The 27601-nt window shown below is 45.2% G+C and overlaps 2 long non-coding RNA genes across 4 annotated transcripts in view; one reads left to right on the top strand and one right to left on the bottom strand.

Annotated features, from left to right (window-relative positions):
- LOC109285686 (uncharacterized) overlaps window positions 1-11606 on the bottom strand; it is a 107009-nt gene extending 95403 nt beyond the window's left edge. Inside the window, exons 1-3 of one of the 2 annotated variants that reach the window (XR_009455269.1) lie at window positions 11200-11606; window positions 10157-10352; window positions 9167-9276 (exon numbers count right to left, since the gene is read on the bottom strand). This is a non-coding gene — a long non-coding RNA (uncharacterized LOC109285686). The remainder of the gene's footprint in view (window positions 1-9166; window positions 9277-10156; window positions 10353-11199) is intronic. The other variant, XR_009455268.1, reaches the window with a different exon arrangement.
- On the top strand, window positions 283-27216 carry LOC132243598 (uncharacterized). 2 transcript variants are annotated; one of them, XR_009455271.1, is made up of 4 exons: window positions 283-4963; window positions 23361-23429; window positions 24490-24540; window positions 25571-27216. It is a non-coding gene; the product is annotated as an uncharacterized LOC132243598 (long non-coding RNA). The 2 variants fall into 2 exon arrangements; XR_009455270.1 differs by lacking the exon at window positions 23361-23429.
- The last annotated feature ends 385 nt before the right edge of the window (window positions 27217-27601 follow it).

The raw sequence follows: 27601 nt of genomic DNA, 5'->3' as shown, positions 1-27601 counted from the left end.
CCACAACTTGGTGTCATCAGTGAATTTGGACAGCATGCATTCCACACACACATCCAGATTGCTGATAAAGATGTTGAACAGTAAAGGCCCCAGGACTCAGCCCTGGGGGACTCCACTGCCCACATCCCTCCAGGTTGAAAATGACCTGTCCACCACTGCCCTTTGGGTGCAACCATCTAGCCATTTTGCCACCCATCTGACTATGTAGGCATCAATGCAGCAGTCACCAAGTTTTTTTAAGATAATGTGGTGGAAAACCATGTCAAAGGCCTTCTTAAAGTCCAGGAAGATTACATCCACCCCGACACCCTTGTCCAGGGACTTTGTGACCTGATCATAAAAAGAAACCAGGTTAGTCAGGCAGGACCTGCCCTCAGTGCTCAGTTGGTTGCCCCTGAGCATTACCTCCCCTGCTGGGCCCTTGGAGATGTGCTTCATGATAATTTTCTCAAAGGTCTTCCCAAGGACCGTGGTAAGACTGACTGGCCTATAATTGCTGGGGTCCTCCTTTCTCCCCTTTTTGTAAATGGGAACCACATTGGACCTTTTCCATTTCTCTGGTACCTGGCCAGTGCCCTATGAGCACTCAGAGCTGTACCAGGGGCCTGCTATGACCCCTACCAATTCCCTCAGCACTCTCGGGTGAAGAGCATCTGAACCTACTGATTTAAACATGTCTAGCCCCTCCAAAAGTTCCCTAACCAAGTTGTCTCTGACCCTAGGCATGGTGGTGCCTCCCCTGGGTCTGTCTGCAGTTCTAGTGGGGGAAATGTTCCAGTTCCTGTTCAGGAATATGGAGGCAAAGAATTCATTAAAGAGGTCAGCTTTTTCATTTGCCACAATCACTAGATTGCCAAGCCTATCCTGTAGGGGTCCCACGTTACCCAGTGCCTTCTTCTTACTTCCTATGTATTTGAAAAATGACTTTTTATTATCGTTGATTCTGGTCACTAGCCCTAGCTCCATCTCAGCCTTGGCTTTCCTAGCAGCTTCCTTGCGCTCCCGAGCAACAGAGGTGTAATCCTCCTTGGTGATAGCCCCTTGCTTCCACTATTTGTACACCTCCTTTTTTTGCCCCCAGGCAAAGCCATGCCTGGGGGCAATGCCTTTGCTAAGCCATGGGGGCTTCTTAGGACTCCTTCCCCCCTTGGTGTGCATTGGGACTAACTCATGGGCAGGATACCCATGGGCAGGGAACTCATGGCCAGTCTGAAAGGAGAGGAGTCCAGGAGAGCTGGCTGTACTTTAAAGAATTCTTACTGAGAGGGCAGGAACAAACCACCCTGATGCACAGGAAGACTAACTTGGTTTATCAGGGAACCCTATAATAAGTAGAAACTTGGACAAATAACTAGGGAGGAATATAACATCATTGCTCAGGCATGCAGGGATGAAATCAGGAAGGCCAAAGTGCAATTGGAGTTGCAGCTAATAAGGGATGTTAAGGTAACAAGAAGGGTTTCTACAAGTATGTTGGTAGCAAGAGGAGGATCAGGAAAAGTGTGGGTCCCTTACTGAATAGTGAGGCAACCTTGTGAAAGAAGTTGTAGAAAAGGCTCAAGTGTACAATGCCTGTTTTTCCTCAGTCTTCACAGGCAAGGTCAGCTCCCACACTACTGCACTGGGCAGCACAGTTTGGGGAGGAGGTGCACAGCCTTCAGTGCTGAAAGAACAGGTTAGGGACTGATTAGAAAAGCTGGATGTGTACAAGTCCATGGGCCTGGATGGGATGCTGAAGGAGTTGGCTGATGTTATTGCAGAGCCATTGGCCATCGTCTTTGAAAACTCATGGTGATCAGGAGAGGTCCCGGATGATTGGAAAAGGGCAAACATAGTGTCCATATTTAAGAAAGAGGAAAAAAGGAGGATCCAGGGAACAAGAGATTAGACAATCTCACCTCAGTCCCTTGGAAGATCAGAAGGTGATTAGTTACAGTCAGTATGGATTTCCCAAGGGTAAGACATGCTTGACCAACCTGATTGCCTTCTATGACAAGGTGACTGGCTCTGTGGATGCAGGGAGACCAGTGGATATGGTATACTTTGATTTTTAGCAAGGCTTTTGATATGGTCTCCCACAGCATTCTTGTAGGCAACCTAAGGAAGTACAGGCTGGATGAATGGACTGTAAGGTGGTTAGAAACTGGCTGAAGCGTTGGGCTCAGAGGGTTGAAATCAATGGCTCAATGTCTAGTTGGCAGCTGGTATCAAGTGAAGTTCCCAGGGGTAAGTCCTGGGGCCAGTTTTTTTCAATGTCTTCATTAATGACCTGGAAGATGGCATAGAGTGCACCCTCAGCAAGTTTGAAGATGACACCTAATTGGGGAAGTAGTAGATATGCTGGAGGGTAGGGCTAGGATTCAGAGTGTCTTAGACAAATTGGAAGATTGAGCCAAAAGGAATCTCATGAGGTTAAACAAGGACAAGAGTAAGCACTGCACTTAAGACGAAACAATCCCATGCACCAGTACATTTTGGGGGCTGACTGGCTGGGCAGCAGCTCTGCAGAAAAGGACCTGGGAGTTACAGTGGACAATAAGCTGAATATAAGCCAACAGCATATCTTTGTTGCAAAGAAGGCTAACGGCATACCAGGCTGCATTGGTAGGTATGTTGCCAGCAGGTCAAGGGAAGTGATTATTCCCCTCTATTCAGCACTGGTGAGGCTACATCTAGAGTACTGTGTTTGGTTTTGGGGCCTCCACTACAGAAAAGATATGGACAAATTGGAAAGTGTCCAGAGGAGGGCAACAGAAATGGTGAGGGGGCTGGGGAACATGACTTATGAGGAAAAAATGAGGGAACTGGGCTTATTTCATCTAGAGAAGACTGGGGGGGTGGGGGGCGGGATTTAATAGCAGCCTTAAACTACCTCAAGTGGGGTTTGAAAGAGGATGGAGCTAAACTGTTCTCAGTGGTGGCAGATGACAGAACAAGGAGCAACGGTCCCAAGTTGCAGCAAGAGATGTTTAGGCATTAGGAATTAGGCATTAGACTCCTCTCCCATTTAGAATATTAGGAAGACTTTTCTCACTAGGAGGGTAGTAAAACATTGGAACAGGTTACCCAGAGAGGTTGTGAAATCTCCATCCTTGGAGGTTTTTAAGACTCAGCTAGACAAAGCTTTGGCTGGGATGATCTAGTTGGGGATGATTCTGCTTTGAGCAGGGGGTTGGACTAGATGATCTCCTGAGGTCCCTTCCAACCCTAATTTTCTATGATTCTATGAAGAGCAAGAGATACATTGTGCATCACCTTTGAACGTAGGAGCCATTTTTAAAGCATGCTTGTGCACACCATTGTTGCATGCCTTCTTCATATGTATACGTAGTTCTGTAAGGAATTTACCCTGCTTCATGTATCCTTTCAGCAGGGTTTTCACTATGGCACATTTTTAGATTTAATTAGAGTTCATGTGTGGATTTTACTCCGGGAGATTCTGGCCATTTCAAAGGCTTGTGCACAACTCAAACTATGAAGGTAAAGACTTCTTCAATGAGCTTTTAATAAATAACAGTGAATAACTACTGAATATGAAGAAAAGAAATAAAATGATTGAATGTACAGAATGCTGCACAAAGTTCAGCGTTATTAAAGAATGCAAACAGGCAAATGTGCACAAACACACTGGGTTGTCTCTCTCTCTCTTCCTCTTTCTCCTACTGATGCCATGGGGAAATAAAGAGAAAAAATAACAGCCTATTGTCCAAGATGTTGTCTCTGTGTCAGCAGTGAGGGGGCACTCAGTGCGACTGCTGAAGCAGGCAGGGGATGGGGCTGGGTGGGGGTCCCCCCATGATCCCCCCCACCAGCCCCTACTTACTGTCATGGAGCCCAGGTCTAGCTCCCTGCAGTGGAGAGCAGGGACTGCCCAGATCTCCAAAATCTCTCTTGAGCTCTCCAAATCTTTTTTTGAATTGATTTGGAGAACTTCGAATTGATTTGGACCTTATTATTGGTTTCCCCAGGGGCGACACATAGGGGGTGTATGTGCATGCATGTGCACCCCCTGTGCATGGCGGTGCACCCCTGCAAAAAGGTGTTTGCGAGCAGGCTATGATTGTCCCTTGTCACCGCCGGTGCCAGCAGGTGGTTGGCGCTTGCCACCCCCTCCGCTACCGACAGTGCCAGCAGTGTCTGCGGGAGCCCCCAGCCTTGGGGATATACGCTGTTCATGGGTCTCCTGATTCAATTCGGAGTCAGAGATTCAGCTGCTGAATTAGGCTGAATCTCCTCCAGATTGAATCAGCATCTGAAGCTCCACACTGTCCTAGAAGACATGTGACAGGACACTGGGGCTGGGGAGCTGAGACTTGTGACAACCTATAGAAAGGGCTAATAAGCTGCAGACTATATTAGTAATTAACTGTCTATGTGTTTCTGCAGATATAGTCCTTTATTTAGAGGATGTTACCTTCAGGAGAGGAGGAAACCTCTGGAGAGGAGGCAACTCCATACTCTTCACACTCTGAACAGGTCAAAGAAGCTGAGCAGACCCAGAGGAGGAAACATCAAGTGATCATCCTAGGTGACTCCATCCTGAGAAGTACATAGGGTCCCATCTGTCACCAGGAACCCTTGACACGTGAGGTCTACTGCCTGCCCGGAGCAAAGATTCAGGACATGATGGGGATGATCCAGGCCATGATCCAGCCCACCGATTACTACCCCATGGTCCTAATCTATGTGGGCACTAATGATGCGGCCAGGAGAAGCCCTGATCTCCTGATGACGGACTACCATGCTCTGGGGGGCATGCTGAGGAAGATAGGAGCACAGATGGTATTCTCTTCTGACCTAACAGTGAGCAGACGTAGAAGGCAACACGAGACCTGCATCAGAGAGATCAACTGGAGGCTTCGGGAATGGTGTCTTGAGCCGGGCTTCGACTTCCTAGACAACAATCCACACATCAGGATGCGAGATGTGCTCAGGTGGGATGGGCTCCACCTTTCCCCAAAAGGTAAGCATGTGTTCTCTTCTAGGTTGGTGGATCTCCTCCAGCGGGCTTTAAACTAGACTTGTTGGGGGAAGGGGAAGATGAGGGTGGAGGAAGCCTTAGACCACTAAACCAAGTGTCACCCACAAGAACAGCCCAGCCTAGACAGACGATGAGCAGAACAAATACGCAGGTAAGCAACAGGGGCCTGGGCAGTACTGAGATTAGGGGGCCAGTGCACTCATCTTCAGGAGGCCTCAAATGCCTCTACACAAACGCTCGTAGTATGGGGAACAAACAGGAGGAACTTACCCTCCTGCTAGCTAACACCAACCCAGCCATAGTGGGGCTCACAGAAATGTGATGGGACCCAACGCATGGCTGGGTGGTGAATATCAAGGGCTACAGGCTGTACAGGAGAGATAGGACAGGGAGGAAAGGTGGGGGTGTGGCGCTCTACATCAAGGAGGAATACACATCCTCAACAAGTAGCACAAGGCCAGAGGAGGGGCAAACTGAAGTGCTCTGGGTTAGAATACAAGGAAGTTGAGGGGAAAGGGACTTAACGGTGGGGGTCTACTACAGGCCACCCAACCAAGGGGAAGAGCTAAACCAGGAATTCTTAAGTCAGCTCATGGAGGTAGTTAGGTCAAAGGACGTGGTCATCATGGGTGACCTGAACTTTCCAGACATCTGCTGGGAAGAGCAGTCAGCCAGGTCTGACTGCTCATGTAGGTTCCTACCCAAGATACGGGACTTCCATCTATCCCAGGATGTGCACAGCCCCACCAGGGGAGACACCTTGTTGGATCTGGTCCTGGCCACAGGCGACGACTGGGTGAGGGGTCTTTGGGGGCTCGACCACCTGGGCGACAGCAATCATCACCTGCTGGAATTCATCATCCAGCGCAAGGTGGGAAAGACCTGCAGCAAGGCAGCAGCCCTGGACATTAGGAGGGCAGACTTCAACAAGGTAAGGAGAATAGTCAGGGAGGCACTGAGGTCCCGGAAGGGAGAGGAGGTGGGTGTCCAAGAAGAGTGGTCATTCCTTAAGGAGACAATCCTCCAAGCCCAAAGGGAGGTAATCCCAACATGGATCAAAGGGGGCAAGAGGGCACAAAAGGCCCCCTGGCTCACCAAAAGCATCCAGGAACGTATCCTAGTGAAAAAGGAGACATATGGAAGGGAGGGGCCATCACCAGGGACGACTATACCTCTGTTGCACGGGGCTGTAGGGGGACGGTCAGGAAGGCCAAAGTAGAGATGGAACTAGGACTAGCTACCCAGATCAGGGAACAAGAAGTCCTTTTTTAAATACATAGGGGGTAAAAAGAAGGTACCATGTAACATGGAGCCGCTGCAAGACATGCTAGGAAATCTGGTCATTGCACCAGATGACAAAGCTAACCTATTTAACAATTTCTTTGCCTCCATTTTTCTGAGCAGGGATTGGGGCACCCCCCACCCCCACTGGGACCCCCAAAAGCCCCAGGGGAGGTGCACCCAGGCCTAGGGTCAGTGAGGATCTAGTCAGGGAACTTCTGGAGGGACTGAATGTATTTAAATCAGATGGTCCTGATGATCTCCACCCCAGAGTGCTGAGGGAATTAGCAGAGGTCATTGCAGGACCCCTGGCATGGCTTTACGAGCACTTGTGGTGCTCTGGTGTGGTGCCAGAGGACTGGAAAAGGGCCAATGTGGTTCCCATTTTCAAAAAAGGGAGGAAGGAGGACCCAGGAAACTATAGGTCAGTTAGTCTTACCTTGATCCTGGGTAAGCTTTTTGAGAGAATTATCTTAGCGCATGTCCATGAGGGGCCAGCAGGGGAGGTTATGGTTAGGGGCAACCAACATGGGTTCATTAGAGGCAGGTCCTGTCAGACCAACATGGTGGCCTTCTATGACCAGGTTACAAAATCCTTAAATGCAGGGGCAGCAGTGGACGTAGTCTTTCTGGACTTTAGGAAGGTCTTCGACACTGCCTGTCACCCCATTCTCATTAAAAAACTAGGAGATTGTGGCATCAACACCTACACAGTCAAATGGGTCAATAACTGGCTAGAGGGCCACACTCAGAGAGTGGTGGTGGATGGGTCTTATTCGACCTGGAGGGATGTGGGCAGTGGGGTTCCCCAGGGCTCGGTCCTCGGACCGGCACTGTTCAACATCTTTATCAGCGACTTGGACGAGGGGGTACAAAGCACCCTGTTCAAATTTGCAGACGACACTAAGTTGTGGGGGGAAGTGGGCATGCTAGAAGGGAGGAATAGGCTGCAATTGGACCTGGACAGGTTACAGGGGTGGGCAGATGAGAACAGGATGGGTTTCAACACTGACAAGTGCAAGGTACTGCACCTGGGGAGGAGGAACCAGCAGCAGACCTACAGGCTGGGGAACTCCCCTCTCACCAGCACAGAGGCAAAAAAGGATCCTGGACTCATTACTGATGCCAAAATGAACATGGGCCGACAGTGTGGGGACACAGTCAGGAAGGCCAACCATACCTTGCCATGCATCCACAGATGCATCTCAAGCAGGTCCAAGGAGGTGATCCTCCCCCTCTATGCGACACTGGTCAGGCTGCAGTTGGAGTACTGCATCCAGTTCTGGGCACTGCACTTCAGGAGGGATGTGGACAGCATGGAGAGGGTCCAAAGGGGGGCCACTTGCATGATCAGGGGTCAGCAGGGCAGGCCCTACGGGGAGAGGCTAAGGGACCTGAACCTGTTCAGCGTCACAAGAGAAGGCTGAGGGGGGGATCTAGTGTCTGTTTACAAACTAGTCAGAGGGGACCAGCAGACATTGGGAGAGTCCCTGTTCCCCCAAGCACTACCAGGAGTGACAAGAAATAACAGGCACAAGCTGGCAGAGGATAGATTCAGACTAGACATCAGGAGGCACTACTTCATAGTTAGGGCAGCTAGGATCTGGAACCAACTTCCAAGAGAAGTGGTGCTGGCTCCTACCCTGGGGGTCTTTAAGAGGAGGCTAGATGAACACCTTGATGGGATTATTTGACCCCAGTACTCTTTCCTGCCATGGCAGGGGGTCGAACTTGATGATCTGTTCAGGTCCCTTCTGACCCTACCCTACCAACTATAGGTAGGTATATGCCAAAAGGCATAGAAGGGTGAAAGAGGCAATTAGCAAATTGGGACTATACGCTGCACTGCTCTTTGCCAGGGCAGTGCCTGGCACAATGCAAAAGGGAACTGCAAGTAATAAGGGCAGTGGATGAGAGCTGCAGTGTTATGAAATCTCCTTGCCAAAATAAAGCACTAGGTTTGGCTTCAGTTCTCTTTATTAAAACCCTGAGAATAAGCTAAAAATGCACTGCAAAATAAATAAAATTCGGCAGTGAAGGAAGGGGGAATAGTTTTAAAGGTATTTAAATTGATTTTGGAAATGTCTCAGTAGCATGAGTTGGAAATATAACTTATAATACCTCATACTGGCTTGAAGTTGAGGACATTAATGAACTATGGTCCAGAAAGAAACAGTATTCTAAGTTCCTTTTCTCTCCGGTACCTGCATTTACAATAAAAGTTCCTTTTCTTCAAGCCATCTTTCTGTTAACCCATGTGCTGCTGCATTGTGGATGTATACATGGTGGGTTTGACAGGGTGGGAGAGAGAACAATGTTGGATGGGTACAACAGAAGGTGCAAGCTTGAGCAGTTGTTGGCTAATTTTGAGGGGGAAAACAGACAGACTTCGTTCACTTCCTGGAAGGATGCCCTGTTGATCAAGATAAGGAGTGGGGGGTTTAAAAGCCCAGGAGGATAAAGCCAACATGGTGGCACTCTCATTGTTTAAATCCCCTTATACACTGGGTGTGTGTACATGTGTGCATTTAGTGTGCATTAGCCCAATATAAGGGTCATTAAGGGCATGCATCTACATGTGTGCACCTTTAATGCATCTTAAATTGGCTATTTTTAGGCCATTCAAGCCTAAATTTGATACCTGCATTAAGCAGGTATCAAATTTATGCATGAATAGCTAAGTCGCATTAGCAAATATGTAGATGTGCTAATGCGCATTAATGCAATGTGTGTCCATTGACTTGGGACTCACTTTAGGCCTTGGCCCACTGACTTGGGACTAACATGTAGACATGTGCCTAAATCACCTTAATTCACAGTAGGCTAATGTGCATTAAGTTTAGGCATGTGTAAAAGCACATGTAGACACAGTCACTGTGTGGTAACATTTCATACAATACTTACTTGGGAAACTGTTTCTCCCACTTTAGGTCACTTGATCAATGGCAGTGATTTGGGTGGGTCTTCACGTTCCAGCACTGCCTCTCAGTTGAGGAGATCTTAGATTTCAGAATCTACCAGGGAACACACAAAACACAGTGATTGAGCTGTGAGCTCTCCAGCTGCTTATAGCAGTTGCAGACTGTGTGAGCTCTCCCTGAGGCCCTTTTATTGTGCTTAACATTCTTGTAGCCCAGCCAGAGCTCGTTTGCATTACTACGGGTCTGGCTAAAGTCCCGGTTATGAGCCTTATACTGTGCTCATTGCGATACCCATTTGCAGGCTTGTACCATTCAGATGAGCCTCTACTCAGAAAAAGGAAGTCCAGGACCTCAACGAGCAGCGGTATGAGGCACAATTACACAATAATCATGGTTCTGACAACAAGGTGGACTCTCAAGGCTTGCCCTTGGCTGCACACCTGTATTTAAAAGGGAAAGTGGCCCCTGGATAAAAGACCCTGAAGCAAGAGGTAACACACTGGTAAACAGACATGCTGAGTTAACAAACAAACTTGCAAAGGATAGCAGCAGGGAGGACTTGGCAGATATGCAACACCTGGTTTGTGATGGGACTGCCTTCACATATGCTTTGTTGCAGGTAAACTCTTCCAAATCTCAGCAGATCTGCTTCCAAAGTCGATTTAATAATACATGTTAAATTGCCAGATGATTTGTCCAAAAAAGTAAATTTAACTTGGTTAAACTCAAAAATATAATGTTAAGTGTAAACAAGGCCTTATCTGAATTTGGCGAAGGAATGGCTTTAGGGATACTGCAGAGGGTTGAGCTCTGCTTCCCTTACTTACTCAGGAAATCACCATTTGACCATGAATTTTCCCAGCTTATATGGAGCCACTGTAATTAAACATCTTCAACTGAGGAGAGCAAGACAGAAGACAACTGTTACAGTTACAGGCTACCTGCATTTCTGTCCCCTTTCTGAAAGGCTTACCATCCCCTGATGGCAACGTAGACAAGCTTAATTCTTTAAACATCCAAGGTGGTGCCTCTGTCTCAGTTTGGTTTCCTTGAGTAGCTACTTGGGTTTTCTTGAGAGATCATTCATTTTTAATTCTGTCACATTTCTTTTGAATTCATATATTCTTGGACATCTTTATGTCCTGGTTAAAGCCACTTTTGTAGGTTAGCTGAGGAGGAAGCAAAATCTTCAAAATTAATATTTCTGGCATTGTCCCTTAATAACCCTTAAGTGTTTGCTGAAGTGCTCCTTACATTAAACAATTCTTTCCTCTTCTCTGCTTTCCTCCTCCAACACATCGTATTAAAGTAACCCAATATGTTCATACAATAAACATCCCAATAACCAAAGCAACATTTAGTATTCATTCATTGTCACAGAGCATCTCTAGATCTGCCACAGCAGCTTCCCTGACTTGCACAAAAAATATTACAACAAAGACACAATAAATTAAAAATGATGATGATGATGAGAGAGACAGACAGACAGAGAAAACCTGAAGGAGAAAAAGAAAACACTTCTTAAAAATTCCACATAACAGTCTCTTAACTTTATCTAGTGCTTTACTAACTTTATATACTGTCTAAAAGAGGAACAATTTTTTTACCCACCAAATTGGGGTGGAATAATAGCAGCTGTTTAACAGCATACATCATCATGATGCAGTAGATTACAATAGGAACAGAAGGATAACCTGTCCTTGAAATTACAGGGGGTGGATGTCTGTAGATAGAATAGAATCAGAATTTACCTAGGATTCAAAGATGAACTCCCCTACTGTTGCAAAATTGTTAAAGGATATGTACTTGTGACAAATAGGCAGGAGCTCAGTTTTCATTTTAAAAAAGCAGCATGTAAAGCCAGCACCATGTCCTAGAAAGCAGGGGCGCTGGTTCAGTAAGGACTCAAATGAAAGAGTAGTATTAATTGAATCACCCAGCAAGTATTACAGTTGCTACTGCTGTCTAGCACAGGAGAATTCTCCATTTGTTACTGATGCCCACACCTCCTTTTACCTGTTAACAGCTTGGCACAGGTGCCTTCTCTGCATCCACTCCTAACAATAGTCATCGTGCTGGGAAAATGCAACTATCCATAGAAAAGGTTCAATCTTGAAATTCAACTTTTTTTGTTTCTTGGTGGCCTCTAATTGCAAGCTTGAGGCAGTGCACAATAATTATCAGTCTGCAAGCATGAAAAGGAGCAAATGCCAGTCAGACTATAAGGTTGCTTTGTGCACACAACGACATCTGAAGAACTCTTCCATGTCAGTGCTGGGCTGGCAGCTTGCTCCTTTAGTTTAACAGCAATGATTCAGCTGGTAACTGGATGAAAAATTGCAGCAGGTTTCCCTGTTATGATTCTTTCATGCATCTCTGTCAATGGCAGTTTACATTCTGGGATTGAGATAATTTGTTTCCTGTTTGCTCACAGCTTCAGGCTTTTCTTGTTTGCCACCGTGGATTTACAACCCTTCCCCCCAGCAAACCACATCTAAAAGGATGAAGGATTATAAGGCTTAATACTTTGCAGCTCGGCAACTTGTAGCAGAAAGTTAAAACTACTGTAAAGGGATGATGACTAAATATTCCTAGGAAATCTGTGCGCGCGCACACATCCACATGTGTGTGGAGAAAAGAACATCAGTTCTGCCTCTTCTTAACAGCAGCCTTTTAAATATTTGAAAATTGCTATATGTCTCCCATCCTTTTCCCAAAACTAAACGTACCTAGTTCTTTCAACCTTTCCTTACCCAGGCTGCACTCTAACCCCTTTATCATCTATGGGCACTTACAGAAGTTACATTTTTTGCATAATGAGTTCCCTGAAAGTGCTCTACAGTCATAATGTAACAAACATTCATGGCTGCAGAGCACTTTTAAAGTGGCTGATAGTACAAAAATGTAACTCTTGTCTGATGAAGTATCAGACAGGGAAGCTCTAAGACAGAGTACTTTAGGGAACCTGTGTACAGATTCTCTGCAAGGGTTCATTTCAAGTGATTGAAACGGCATCCCTTGCAACTTTGTGGGGTGGGGCAGGGGAGGACAGGGCAGGATGGGTGCTCGTGTGGATGAGCAGCACCAGCCCAGCCCCGCCCCCAGGACTGTCATAGAGAGAAGACAGTTTCCTCCCTGGGCAGCAGGGGAGGGAGGAGCAGGAGAGGGGAAGGGAGGCCTTACATTTGTTCCCGTTGAATTTTATTATTGAATTTTACTATATCCAGTATCTCCTGAACACCTGACACACAAGTTTCAGAGGAAGGTGTGTTACTTGTTTAAGAATTTAGGCAAAACGAACAAAGCTGGGGTGGATGCAATAAAAATTCAACAGGATTTTACAGAATATATATTTTTTTGCATATTTGCTACTGCTAATTGTAATCTGTTTACTACTATAGCCTCTCTAGTAGGCTATGTGTTTTAATCCCATTGGCCTCATCAGGATATTTTGAATGACTGGCTCAAAGACAGTTGCATACAGAAACTGTTACAAATTATTTCCATATGAAGACAAAGAACCAGGTTTGCCAGTAGGCTCTGGCTCCTTTGCCTGGCTCTAGTGATGCAAAACATCTGTTAAACCATCTCAACCAGCCAGTTAAACCAGATTTCTGGCTGCTTTCTGTCACCAGAACAGTCCAAAGCAGCCAGAGTGTGTACCTGTGAATCTACCCTAAAGCATCTAAAGTAGGGATGTTGCAGAAATACCTCCTTTTTCTCAGTGTTGTTACTTTGGGTGCATTGTAAGTTGCACATGTGATGACCAGAGATTTTAAGAACAACTTAGATTGACTTTTGGGGATATTATTTGATCTTGGGACCAGACCCTAAATCAGGGCTGACTTTGAATGCCTGTTCTTTTTTTTCCAGACAAAGTTGGGGGACAGGCTATAAATAGGTAAAGGCATCAATCTAGGAAAGGGAGTTGGGAATAGTGAAAGAGTACAAATGAAAACCAGGTCTAGAGAAAAGAAACAAAACTCTTTTTGAATGGAGCTGCATCTTTAATGTTACTAGTTCAAGCACTAATAAACTCCTATCTCCAGAAAGGCAGGAAAAGGATAACCCACTTCTGTCAAGTGAGCCAAGGCATAGTCTTCATGCAAAACCGACACTAAGTGTTTTTACTCTTTACAAATAGTCATTATAATTGGGATTTTAAAATAATTCTTCTTAAAAGGGATTGCAGCTGTAATCAATTTGTGGAGTGCTGTTTTAATAAGAAGCTGCTTCAATAGGATTAACTATGAGACCCCAGATCTCTTTTCTCCAGTCCTTAAATTCCTATTTGAAACATTTAGATACCCCATAAATTACTTATTGGTCTTACAAGGTGTCATCAAGCTACAAAAATGGTGCTTGACAAGCTGAAAACCTTACCCATTTCCACCAATTTGTTAACAACCTGCCCCACATGGCCTGTAAGGTCTCACTTTTGCATTGTCCTATGGGGACGAGAGTTATATTTTTACATTGTATCAAAAGGACCCAGGGAGGTCCTGAAGACATTACCCACCTAGTTTTCTTCAAGACTGATCTGTCCTGAATTCTCTACAGAGTTTTCCAGACACTGATTTATAGGTAGTATGAAGATAGGTAGTCACTGGGGATAGCATTTTACTCACAAGATTTATAACAAGCTGGCAAATGAAGGAACCAAGCAAGTACAGCATAAAAATAGATTTGACCTTTGACTCTGAACTGAGAAAATGACCTCCTAAAATATAAATACTATGGAAGACAATGCAGAGTTAATCTAATACAGGCTTAAGCCAAGTGAAACCTTCCTGCCACTTTAGCAATCCTGCTCAATATTCCGTATACAAACTCATCACACTGCTCTGGGTAGGAAGTAATAGCTTGAAAAGTAGGTATTTGTTCACAGGATACCTACAAAATACACCATTGGCGGTGTTGTAAATAAAGACCCCAACGTATTTGTTCTTTAAGGTTCAAATCCAAAGATTCTCATATAGATTAAGTTTATATAGGCATAGATGTCCAAAGTCTAACAATTATTTTTACTGGAATCTGTGCAAACCATGGTAGAGACTGTTTCTTTAAACTGTAATTTTTACAACAAATAGGAATTTGTATCTTACGTAATATTAAAGGATGGTCACAAGTGCTTGAAAATGGGCCTTTGCTTAATACTTTTGTGGCCATGGGAGTATGGCAGACAGAATGTCTTCTCATTGCTCAAGGGATCCAAGCTTGGATTCCTTCTTCTAACCACAGGGCTTCTCTTTTAAAGTTTTGCCCAATAAGTTCTCATACCTTCTCCTGCACCATTAATTGCCACTGTCCCCCTAGACCCTGAGGTCATGATGACTAATTTGTCCAAGAATGTGTTTCTTTACAGGCACCATGAGATTATCAAATTCATCCATGGCTATCCACTGTGCAGCTTGTCTTCCTACCATATCACAGTCCGTGCTAGCATATAATGCAAAGTAATTAAAGGAACTGGTTAAGCAAGGACTTCAAAGTCTAAATTCCTGATTTATAGCATATATAGAGGTATGGTATAGTAGTTTAGCAGTAGCAGATCAGTCAGCCTTTAGCTGCAATATAATAAAGCTGTCCAAGAGACTAAGCTTGATGTCTTTTTGTGGGAGTGGGATCTAATTTTGGAAGTTTACAGTTTCCAAAGATGGAATATTTGAAACTGAATCCACCTAAAATCAGCACTGAGGAAAAAATAGATGCACCCATGGAAGGCTTTGTCTGCTGTGCTTCCTGACCGAATTTCAAGTTCACTGAACTTTGATGTTTGTACACCCCAGGAGAAGATTACAGAAAACTCCTTTTCCATTTACTTGCAGTGTATACGAATGCAGATGAGTGCAACCATTAGCAGTGTTACTTCCAAGATGCAGTGTGTGCCTTCCCTTTTGACAGCCTTTCTGCAGTGGTGAATTTTGTTAACTTGTCACTTAACAAAACATTCTTCTGGGTTAAAAAATGAAAAGTTTAAAACATCTATTAACATAAATAAATTATTTATTTTTTTAAACAATCCTCATCATTTTATTTAGTCTTACTAGTCTTTACTTAGAAATATCATACACCTTGCTATTATTTAAGATGCTACATAGTATACAATAGGACTATACAATTTAAATAACTCCTAAGCACACTAAAAACATTGATGGAGATGTAATTGAAGCCATAAAATTTGGATCTTATTATAGGGAATCTGTTGCTCCCAATTATCTATTTATTTATGTTCAAGATCTCAGTATGACTTTAAAAAGAAAAAAAAAACCCTTGAAATAGTAAATCAATAGCAAAGGTGCTTATTTTCAAATCACAAGATCACAAAATTGCAGGCACTGATTCTACAAATAAATTAAATTTGTAGACAAGTAATTCTTTTTTCTTTGAAAAACTTGAGCATGATTGGCAAAGACTAGAAAGTGGCAGGAACAGTCAGTCACAGAGTTACAATGAATCTCAAAAGAAAATACATCTCTTACAAAGCATCACTTTACCACTGACAAAAATTCTACAAGAAATGCCTGCATATTTAGGCACACCTATATGTCAGGATTTCCATCACCTGGGGAATTCATAGAGTTAGTAGGATTTTACAGCTCTGGTCCTTCAGAAACAAAGCAGTTCTGCATTTTTAGGTGTACACTAAGAGGTAAATGAGTTTATAAGCCATAGAATGTAATGTAATTTAGAGGGAAAAATGAGGAAATCCTCATGCTGCTGTTGGAAAAGGAGCATGCTGGCCTAGAAACCCTTTTTGTTTATAATTTCATAAACGAAGTCAGTAGCCTGAGACAAGCCTGTCACGTCTTTGGCTTTGAACAAGGGTCAGTGATGGATAACTAACCTCCTCTCTCACTTTTATCAACAAATGTCAAAAAAGGCAAACAACAGCAATGACATCCTGCCCAAACAGCCAAGAGTGTTTCATTTTCTTTGCACTTCTGTTTCCTCTGTGCCTTTAATCAGGGCTGGGGGATGTAATTGCTCTGTCTGGGCACAGCTTTAGGCATGCTGTGCAACTAACAATTAGTTTAGAGCCTGAGATCTATAAATTTTGAGGAAAGAGTAAGAGGATTTGGTGTGCTTGAGCCATCCTTTCTAATGAAGAAAAATATCACACCGGAAGGGACCCAGAGTGTTATCAAAGCAACTTAATATCATCTGGTAGTGATTTGTAGACCCTGATAATCTATTGTGATCATATTGGGGGGCAGGGTGGAGAAAAGTCCATGTGCTCCACTGTTTATGAGATTTCCAAAATGATGGCCGCCATCTGTGCAAACGCCACTAATCTCAGCCACCGTCTTCATGGCAAATGACTCCATGAGATTGTCCAAGGGAAGGGAAACACTGCAGGAATGTAGGGCTATTTATTGTTTATAAAAATAAACCAACTAGACTAAGATGTATGCAAGGAATTTATATCAAACAGCTGCAAAAGCAAGTTGCCTCAAAGGGAGGGTGCATCAGTGATGCACTTGGACCACACTGAAAAGATTTTCTATGAATCTTAGATCTCAGACCATACATGGTATAGGTTGTGATGCCATGAGAGCCCTATTTATGCCCCAGCATTGGTGTAATTAAAATTGTAAAGCCTTGTGTGGCTCCCTTCAAATCAGATCATATAAATTTAGCTACATTCATTGATTAACTTGATAAATACATTTCAGCCATGTTTAAGAATCACATGAAGATTCTTTATACAAAGGTATACACCCCTGCAACTACCCAAGTTTTAGTTACTTTATTTGAACCAGTACAATGCAAGCATTAATACTCAGCTTACAAAGTTCCTCCTGCTCCTTACCAGGCGATCAACCTGATTGCTCAGAAGCCACTTCTTCATTTCTCAATGAAGAAACACTGAATCAATGAACAAATCACACACAAAATGAATATTTCATTTTTGGATACAAAGTAAATAAAAGCAAAATCAGAGATGGACAATATAAAGGGTGAACTATAACAGGGCAAGAAACCAAATGGGATTTCATAGTATTGGGTTCACTTGCCAGTGTCAGATAAATTGGAGAGCAAGAGAAAAAAGGAGAGACAGGAAAAGAGAGAACAACATTCTTGCCTTGCAAAGGCAGTTTACCAGATGCAATTTGACATTGGAGAGATCCTTACTTATTTAGCTGTTAATGGGTAGGTATGTCTACAGCAACCTCTGGGAAATCCTTTTCCTGGGTCTACATGCTTGAGAATAGCTATCTTCTCTTTTCATTACAGCCGCATGCACTATGAAACACCTGCCTCCAGGAAAACACACAAACTGATCGGCTCTAACAGAAGAATTAATTCAGGCTGTTATAGTGCATGGGCAAGGCTCTACAGAACAGTGCATAGGTATTAGGCTTTTCCATAATGTGAACTGGCAATGATTGCTCTTCTGGGACTCCTGCTCAGCTGGAATACAAGCTGCACTGTTTGACAACCATGTTTCTAGGTGTGTGTCCTTTCCCTTTAAACAAACATACCATACTCCAAGGCCAACCAATGCAAGTGCATAACATTGTAAAGAAAGCACAGGACAATTCAGCTGATTCACCACAGTTTGTGAGAATTATGTTACAGACCAGCAGTAGATATGAAATACTGGGGCTGAAGGGCAGCTAAATGTTATTTAATTTGCTCTTCCACAAGTTTCATTCTCATGAGTTCTCTCAGTGCTTAGTGGATCCCAAGCAGAACCTACTACCATGTTGGGAATGGGGTTAATAGCATAGGCACAATATATTGTATCCCTTATGCATTATCACATGCACATGATCTCAAAAAGAATACTTTCAAATGGTGGTGAATCCTGACAAAAAAGAGCATCATATGGCTTATAAGATTAATTACACACACACCAGTTGAACCTGTTTAACTACTCATTTAGTTAAAACTGATGAAACAATTGTGTATAGACAATGCAAGCACACTACAAGATTTCAGAAGTCCAGGAAACAAGTGCCTAGATAGTTCCTATCTTTCTTTAGATCCTTCCCTAACATTTAAAAAATATTTGTTAAGAGCCCTAACCATCCTGTAGGCCTGGCTGTTTTACAAAAGAAAAAAAAAGGCTATCTAGATTCAGATATCAGTGGCTCTCTTTTTTGCATAGACTCACGGGAGGTTTGTGAATGGCTAATGAAGTTCAATGGCATCTGTTGTATTCCAATTAACCAAATGTAATATTGCAGTAGGTGTGTCTCAAAGGGCTTACCTCCTTGTGTGTGTTCCCATCTCAGGCCTTGTCTACATACACATTTAAGGTCCTTTTTACAAAATGATGCAGTTTAATTAGTAATAACACCTGTGTAGATACACTGTATTGATTCAGCTTAACTCAATTCCTTGCTGAATCTACCAAAAACCATTTAGAAAGTGTGCAGGAGTTTGAAATGGTTTAACTAATTCTCTTTAAACATACATCTTTGGGTGAGGACAGAAGTGACAATTTTCATCTGATCTGGCCACATAAAGCAGTTTATAGCTGTGACGAAACACAAGTTCATGGCTGCAGACAGCTTAAAATGGCTGTTCAGGTGAATATCTGACCTCTTGTTGCATGAGGTATCAGATAAAGATGTTTCAAAATGTACCATCTTTTGTAATGTGTATCTGCGGAGCTCCCAGTCTGTTGCAGTTTTCAGAATGGGAGTGGGGAAAAGGAGCAGAGGGAGTTCAGACTGGGGGGTTTTTGGCTCCCCCCTTGGAGTGTGTGGCAGTGTATTAGACCTCCCCCCGCAAGGTGAGAGGGCTCCAATTCACCCACCCCACTCTTCAGCTCCAGCTGGGGAGCCCCAAGAACGAGCTGCCTCTGCTGCCTTTCCCTCCTCTCATTAATAAAACAGCAACCACTGGCAGAGAGCCCTGGCTGCTGCTATGGGAACCTAGCTGTAGGCTCCCAGCCCACAGCTAGATTCTCCTCCCCCCTGGAACTAAGAGTGAACTTCTGTTTGCTCTGGGGTAACGCTGTAACTCAGACCGCTTTGCAGAATTTGTTCTGAGTTACAGTTGGGAGCTGCACTTCTGTCTGTACCCTGTAGTTAAAATGGTCAACACTTGTATATAGATTAAGTATCACATATTTATTTTTGTTACTTTTTTACACATTTATAAGTATGCTGCTATACTAACACCTTGTCTACACCTAGTTGTTTGTACCAGTATAGTGATTTCATTTCAAGGTATGATTTTGATATAATGCTTACTATAGAGGCAGTTGTACTGTTATACCACTATAGTTTATTTTCCTTTCTATGTGGGGATAATCTATAGTGATATAATTATCTTCCTTGTTGGTATAACTGCATTCATACTATGGGCATTGGGCTACTTCAACTTCAACAACACCTGTAAATGTGGCTCATCTTCCAGCCAGTTTCCCCTAGCAATGTCCTCCTCCTCCCTCCCAGCCCATGCTGTTGTCAGAATGGGAGGGGGAAAGGGAACAGAGGAAGCTCATTCTAAGGGCTCCCCAGCTGGCACTGGAGGTTGGGGCAGGTGAATTGGAGGCCCCTACCTTGGGGCCTGAAACCCCCCCAGACCAAATTCCTTTTGTTCTCTTTCTCCCCTCCCATTCTGAAAACAGTGACAGGCTGGGAGACAGTGCAAACAGAAGTTACTGAAGGTGCTTTGTTTTGAATGAAGGTTCAGCTTTTTGTGGGATCAGGCCCTTTAAAATGCTTTGCAGCAGTGCATTTCTGTTTGGTAATGGCTGGAGAAAGCTTTCACGGGCCAGATTGGGTGAAAACTGGCACTTCTGTCTATGCCCTCAGGTGGGATTCTTTACAGAAACCACTGACTCACCAGCTAGTTGAAACATTTTTGATTCCTACCAAAGTGGTCTGGGTCTGAGAGTATTACCACATCACTGATTCTATTTCTCCTTACCAATCCCTGAGTTATGTGACTGAATGAATAAGCTCCTTTCTGTTTGTCTCTATCTCACTGAATACAGATGTTTGACTACATAGGGGGATGTATCTACATGTGCACTTTACTGTGAAGTATGCTACTGTAGAGTTTGCACATATTAGGCCACAGTAAACTAACTCTGCTGTAAGATAGTACTGTTGGGGATTACTATTTTATGGCAGAGTACTTTACTGCACTGAAATATACATGTAGATGCTGACTGGGGATGTAAATTGTGTCTGATCAGCACAGCCAGCCTACTCTGCTCTGGCTTAAATTGCGGCTGTCTCGGGTGCATGTATAGATGCTGCTCCCAGGACTGGTTTACTCTGGCTCAAGATGCTCTGGAGTTTACTGCGTCACATTAATTGCACATGTAGATGCATGCAGGGACACTCAGGAAAGGCAAAGCAAATCAACTAAAGGGTGAAGTTAGTGTTAATGTAAGTTAACATAAGTTAATATGCATTAAACCCTGTGTATCTGCTTTCAGTCAGGAATACAGTAGCTTTAGATTGTTGATCTTAAAAGAAGCAACTGGTTTAATCATGGGCTTAGATCTCTCTTAGATCTGACTTGCATCAAAACAGGCAGGGGGTGGGGCAGAGACACATTCTTTTACACATGAGGCTTAAATGGCAATTAACTCAAATTAGCTGTGATTGTTCCAAGGCACTTAACATAGGGCAAGGTGCTCAACTATCTTTAAGGTCTGCGGTTTGCTGAGAGGCAAAATGTTCAAATCTAAATCAACGTGGTCATCTGTTTTTAGCCATGTACCTTAACCCTCCTAGGTTTCAGACATCATAGTATCATAGTAGCTAGGGTCAGGAGGGACCTGAACAGATCATCTAGCCTGACCCCCTACCACAGGCAGGAATGAATGCTGGGTTCACAAGACCCCAGACAGGTGATCATCCAACCTCCTCTTCAATATGCCCAAGGTAGGGGCGAGGACCACCTCCCTGGGAAGTTGGTTCCAGATTTTGGCCACCCTAACTGTAAAATATTGCCTTCTGATCTCTAACCTAAATCTGTTCTCCATCAGCTTATGACCATTGTTCCTTGTCACCCCAGGGGGTGCTGGGGAGACAAGAGCTCTATTTGCTGTTGATCCCCCCTTTTGAGTTTGTAGGCAGCCACCAGGTCCCCCCTTAGCCTCCTCTTGCTGAGGCTGAACAGGTTCAGGTCCTTCAGTCTCTCCTCATAGGTCCTGTCCTGTTGCCCTCTCACCAAGCGGGTGGCCCTCCTCTGAACCCTCTCCAGGCTGGCCACATCCCTTTTGAAGTGTGGCACCCAGTACTGGATGCACTCCAACTGCAGCCTGACCAAAGTCACATAGAGAGGGAGTATCACTTCTCTGGACCAGCTTGAGATGCACCTTTGGATGCATGACAAGGTATGGCTGGCCTTGCTGGCTGCTGTCTGGCATTGGCGGCTCATGTTCATCTTGGAGTCAATAATGACTCCAAGATCCCTTTCCGCCTCTGTGCTTTCAAGAAGGGAACTCCCCAGCCTGTATGTATGCTGTGGATTCCTTCTCCCAAGGTGCAGCACCCTGCATTTGTCTACGTTGAACCCCATCCTATTCTCATCTGCCCACTTTTGTAGTCTGTCTAAATCTACTTGCAGCTTCTCTCTCCCTTCAAGTGTGTCCACCTCGCCCCACATCTTAGTGTCATCAGCAAACTTGTTCCACCCCCTCGTCCAAGTTGCTGATGAAGATGTTAAACAGTGCGGGCCCGAGGACCGAGCCCTGGGGTACCCCACTGCTCACATCTCTCCAGGTTGAGTACAACCCACCCACCACTACTCTCTGGGTGTGCCCCATCAGTCAATTTTTTACCCATCCAACTGTGCAGGCATCAATGCCACAGTCACTTAATTTATTGATGAAGATGGGGTGAGAGACAGTGTCAAAGGCCTTCTTAAAGTCTAGAAAGACTATGTCCACAGCAACACCATCATCCAAGGATTTAGTTACTTGGTCATAAAAGGCAATCAGGTTGGTCTAGCAGGACCTGCCTTTGGTGAAGCCATGCTGATTGCCCCTGAGCATGATCTCCCCTGCAGGCCCCCCACAGATGTACTCCTTGATGATTCTCTCCAAGAGCCTCCTGAGCACCGAGGTGAGGCTTACGGGCCTATAATTACTTGGGTCCTCCTTCCTCCCCTCCTTAAAAATAGGGACCACATTAGCCAGTTTCCAATCCCCCAGCACCTGGCCAGATGACCATGAATGCTCATACAGCCGGGGCAAAGGCTCCGCGATGACCCCTGCCAGCTCTCTCAACACCCTTGGGTGGAGGGCATCTGGACCTGCAGATTTTAAAATGTCTAGCCCTTCCAGAACATCCCTAACTACATCTGCACTGCCTGAAGGCTTGATAGAGCTATCCCCAAGATTGTCCCTACCTCTGGTAGGTGGGATGTCCCGGTCCCTGTTCAGGAAAACAGAGGCAAAGGAACTGTTAAAAATATCAGCTTTCTTGTCTGGCATGGCTACCAGATTACCGTTTGTGTCTTGCAGGAGCCCTACGTTGCCTGGTGCCCTCTTCTTTCTCCCAATGTACTTGAAAAAGGACTTTTTGTTGTCCTTAATGCTGGATGCTAGCCTGAGTTCCATCTCTGCCTTGGCCTTCCTAATAGCCCTCCTACACTCCCGGGCCAAGGTGGAGTACTCCTCCTTGGTGATAGTTCCTCCCTTCCACTGGTTGTACACCTCCCTTTTAGTCCACAGGCATTGCTGAATGCCCTTGCTGAGCCAAGGGGGTTTCTGAGCACTCTTACCCACCTTGTTTCTCTCAGGGACTGTTATCCTTTGGGCCTGGAGGATCGCCCCCTTAAGGTACGACCATCCCTCATGGGCTCCCATTTCCTCTACCTTCTGGACCCTTAATGCCTCCCCCACTAGTCTCCTAAGTTCATTGAGGTTGGCCCTTCTGAAGTCAAGGGCTTTAGCCTTGGTGTGAGCCCTAGACACCCTGCATTGGATAGTGAAATCCAGCAGGTGACATGGTACAGACCAGACCCAAACAAGCGTCAAAAATAAAATTGACCTTCTGTTCTATGGGATAATGGATGCATACTCATGTTCACTTCTACTGGAAGAAATTTCTTCTGGTGGAAAAATAGTTTGGGAACACGATTGTTCAGATGTTCTTCTAGCTCCACTGGCTGAAGAGTTTCACAGCCAAACTCTCCAGTCAGGGAGCACCCTTAATGAAGCCCATTAATTGACAGCCTGTCTTCTATCCCTCTAGGGAAGGAGAAGGCTGTCAAGTGGTAGCTGCTGAAAAGGTTCCAGCTGCATTGACTGAAGAGCTTGACAGGTGAACTCTCTAGCCAGGGGACAGACCTGGGAGGGTTTTAGCCCTGGGAGAATAGCACCAATCACCTGACTGGCAGAAGGTGGGGAGAGGTGGGCATTCTTTTGTGGTGAGAACCCTCCCATTTCTCCTTTGCAGAAAAGTAACCCCTTGCACTTTCCTGGGCTGACCCAGAGAAGTGCAAGGGGTGAGGTGGGGAACACTCGACCACTATAGCAAGGCTCTAAGATCCTTGCAACAGAGGCATAGCAGCCCGCTTCACCCTGTGATGCTCTGGACCAACTCGGAGCAGTGCAAGGCAAGGTGGGGGCACCAAACCTGTCTTTCCCCACTCTGTTGGTGGAATGCCTGTGGAGCTGGGAGCCAGGCTTGGTGAAAGCTTCCACACACCAGGCTCCTGAGAACCATGCTAGCTTCCTCTTGTCTCCCCCTGCTGATCAGCTGTGTGACAGGGGCACCAATTTGAAAGTTGAAGGGCTGGGAGCCAGGTTTCAGAGGGCTTTCTTTAAGCCTAGCTACCAGCTCTTCTAGCTTTTAAATGGCCTCCCCTGCCACTAGGTGAGTAGCAGGGCAAGCTGTCAGGGTTGCAAAGCAAGCTTGCAAGCCCTGTTCGCTACCAGTACTGCTCAGCTGAATGGGGGGAGGAGAGGCAAGGAGAAGTGCTCCCTGCACTCAGCTTCCAGTGCCCAAGAGCCAAGCAGAGGCAAAACCCATGCCTGCTTTTAACATTAAGAGCTTTGGTTTGAGAAGCAGGCAGGGAGCAGCTGAGGCTGTTCCTCCCTTTCCCTCTGTTGATGGGAGGGGTGAGAATAGCTGTGCCCCACACCGTCTCCAGACTGGGATGACCCCAGTCTTGCAAAGGTATGGGAGTTTTTTTCTCGGATGCACTGGGTGAAAGTGTACAGATGATCAGTGTCTTGGGAGAAACTGTTCCAGGAGTCAGTTAGCCCTGGTTATTCCTAGGTTATTTGTCTTCTGGAGAGGACATTTTTATTTTGGGGCAAAAAATTTGAATATCTGCACTCTTTTGTTTTCTCCACATTGGTCACAATTTTCTTGGTAGACGCTGAACTACGGTATATAGCCAAAGTGTGGACCAAGGCAAGAGGTTTGGGTAAGTGGTACTTAAATATTCTCCCCCAACTATTTTCAAAGTAAGTTGTGTTTTTTCCCCTGTATAATTATTTTATTTTCCAGTTTATGTAGCATGTATTATCTTACTCAATGCATGGGTTAATTTAAAATATTTCATAGTTTCATAGTTGGTAGGGTCAGAAGGGACCTGAGCAGATCATCAAGTCTGACTTCCTGCCATGGCAGGAAAAAGTACTGGGGTCAAATGACTCCAGCTAGGTGTTCATCCAGCCTCGTTTTAAAGACCCCCAGGGTAGGAGCCAGCACCACTTTCCTTGGAAGTTGGTTCTAGATCCTAGCTGCCCTGACAGTGAAGCAGTACCTCCTAATATCTAGCCTGAATCTACCCTCTGCCAGCTTGTGACCGTTATTTCTTGTCAGTCCTGGTAGTGCTTGGGGGAACAGGGACAGCAATGCCTGCTGGTCCCCCCCTGACTAGTTTATAAATGGCCACTAGATCCCCCCTCAGCCTTCTCTTGTAGAGGCTGAACAGGTTCAGGTCTCTTAGCATCTCCTCATAGGGCCTGTCCTGCTGCCCCCTGATCATGCGAGTGGCCCTCCTCTGGACCCTCTCCATGTTGTCTACATCCCTCCTGAAGTGCAGCACCCAGAACTGGACGCAGTGGCCTGACCAGTGGCCTGACCAGTGTTGCATACAGCGGGAGGATCACCTCCTTGGACCTGCTTGAGATGCATCTGTGGATGCATGACAAAGTACAGTTGGCCTTCCTGACTGCTTCCTCACACTGTCAGCCCATGTTCCTTTTGGCATCAATAATGAGCCCAAGATCCTTTTCTGCCTCTGCACTGATGAGAAGGAAGTTCCCCAGCCTGTAGCTTTGCTGCTGGTTCTTCATCCCCAGGTGTAGTACCTTGCACTTGTCAGTGTTGAAACCAAACCCATCCTGTTCTCATCCACCCACCCACCCCTGTAGCCTGTCCAGGTCCAATTGCAGCCTAGCAATGCTCACTTCTTCCCACATCTTAGTGTCATCTGTGTATTTGAACAGGGTGCTTTTTACCAAGTCGCTGATGAAGATGTTGAACACCGTGGGCCCAAGAACCGAGCCCTGGGGAACCCCACTGCCCACATCCCTCCAGGTCGAATAAGACCTGTCCACCATCACTCTCTGGGTGTGGCCCTCCAGCCAATTAGTGACTCATCTGACTCTGTAGGTATCGACGCCACAGTCTCCTAGTTTTTTAATGAGAATGGGATGAGAGTCAGTGTCGAAGGCCTTCCTAAAGTCCAGAAAGATTATGTCCACCATGAGACCTACGTCATAGAAGGCCACCAGGTTGGTCTGATAGGACATGCCTCTAATGAACCCATGTTGGTTGCCCCTAAGCATAATCTCCCCTGTTGGCCCCTCGCAGACATGCGCCAGGATAATTTTCTCAAAAAGCTTACCCAGGACTGAGGTAAGACTAACTGGCCTATAGTTTCCTGGGTTGTCCTTCCTTCCTTTTTTTGAAAATGGGAACCACATTGACCCTTTTCCAGTGTTCTGGCAAAATGCCAGAGCACCACGAGTGCTTGTAAAGCCATGCCAGGGGTCCTATAATGACCTTTGCTAATTCCCTCAGCACTCTGGGGTGAAGATCATCAGGACCTGCTGATTTAAAGATGTCCAGTTCCTTCAGAAGTCCTGACTAGGTCCTCTCTTACCCTAGGTCTGGGTTTGCCTCCCATGGGGCCTACGGGGGTACGGGGGGGATGACCCGGTCCCTGCTCAGAAAAATAGAGGCAAAGAAATTGTTAAATAGGTTAGCTTTGCTGTCTGGTGTGACAACCAGATTTCCTAGCATGCCATGCAGAGGCCCCATGTTACCCGGTACCTTCTTTTTACCCCCTATGTATTTAAAAAAGGACTTCTTGTTGTCCTTGATCTGGGTAGCTAGTCCCAGTTCCATCTCTGCCTTGGCCTTCCTACTGCCCTGCTAAAGCCCCGAGCAACAGAGGTATAGTCCTCCCTGGTGATGGCCCCTCCCTTCCATTGGGTGTACGCCTCCTTTTTAGCTAGGAAACATTCCTGGATGTTTTTGGTAAGCCATGGGGGCTTTTGTGCCCTCTTGCCCCCTTTGATCCGTGTTGGGATTACCTCCCTTTGGGCTTGGAGGATCATCTCCTTAAGGAACGACTACTCTTCTTGGACACCCAACTCCCCTCCCTTCCGGGACCTCAGTGTCTCCTCGACTATTCTCCTTACCTCATTGAAATCCATCCTCCTGAAGTCCAGGGCTGCTGTCTTGCTGCAGGCCTTTGCCACCTTGCACTGGACAGTGAATTCCAGCAGGTGATGATCACTGTCGCCCAGGTGGTCGAGCACCCGCAGCCCCCCCACCAGGTTGTTGCCCATGGCCAGGACCAGATCCAACAAGGCGTCTCCCCTGGTGGGGCTGTGCACCTCCTAGGTTAGACAGAGGTCCTGTATCTTGGCTATGAACGTACGTGAGCAGTCAGACCTGACTCACCGGTCATTTCATAGCCACCATCCAACTTTAGGTTGCATGTTGAAATTGCTTCATAGTGTAATAAGTACTTCATATTCTTTGTGATATTATATATTTGTAACACAGACTTTAGAACATCAGAGGTCTTTATAAAGACTATATTATATCAATTAACTTATATGGAACCAGAAATTAAAGACAATTGTTATTAGGGATTGCATTAAAATAAAATTCAGAGGTCAAATTCTGCCTTTATAAAGATACATGAAATCTTCTGAAGTTCTCAGTGTTTCAATTTTAACAGGGTTAAGTGCAGGTAATGGAGAATGGGGTCTGGCCCTTAATGTACATGATGTTCTCCAAGGAAAATAGAAAAATTAACTTTGTTCTAATTGCAATGGTTGCCAGCAGCATAGAGATACTAATATTTTTGGCATTAAATAATCCAACATAAAATATTCACATGGTTAAACTTTGGTGATTTTACACTTACACAGAAAAAAAAAAAAGAGCTCAATTATTTTATAGGAAAACACAAGAACCCACAGGTCCACTTAGAGCTCTGTCTACAGACAGAAGAGCAGGTC

The sequence above is a fragment of the Alligator mississippiensis genome, chromosome 10 (assembly GCF_030867095.1).
Source record: "Alligator mississippiensis isolate rAllMis1 chromosome 10, rAllMis1, whole genome shotgun sequence".
Classification (NCBI taxonomy): Eukaryota; Metazoa; Chordata; order Crocodylia; family Alligatoridae; genus Alligator; species Alligator mississippiensis.
Note: the sequence above shows the minus strand (reverse complement) of the source record. Positions and strands in the feature narration are given on the sequence as shown.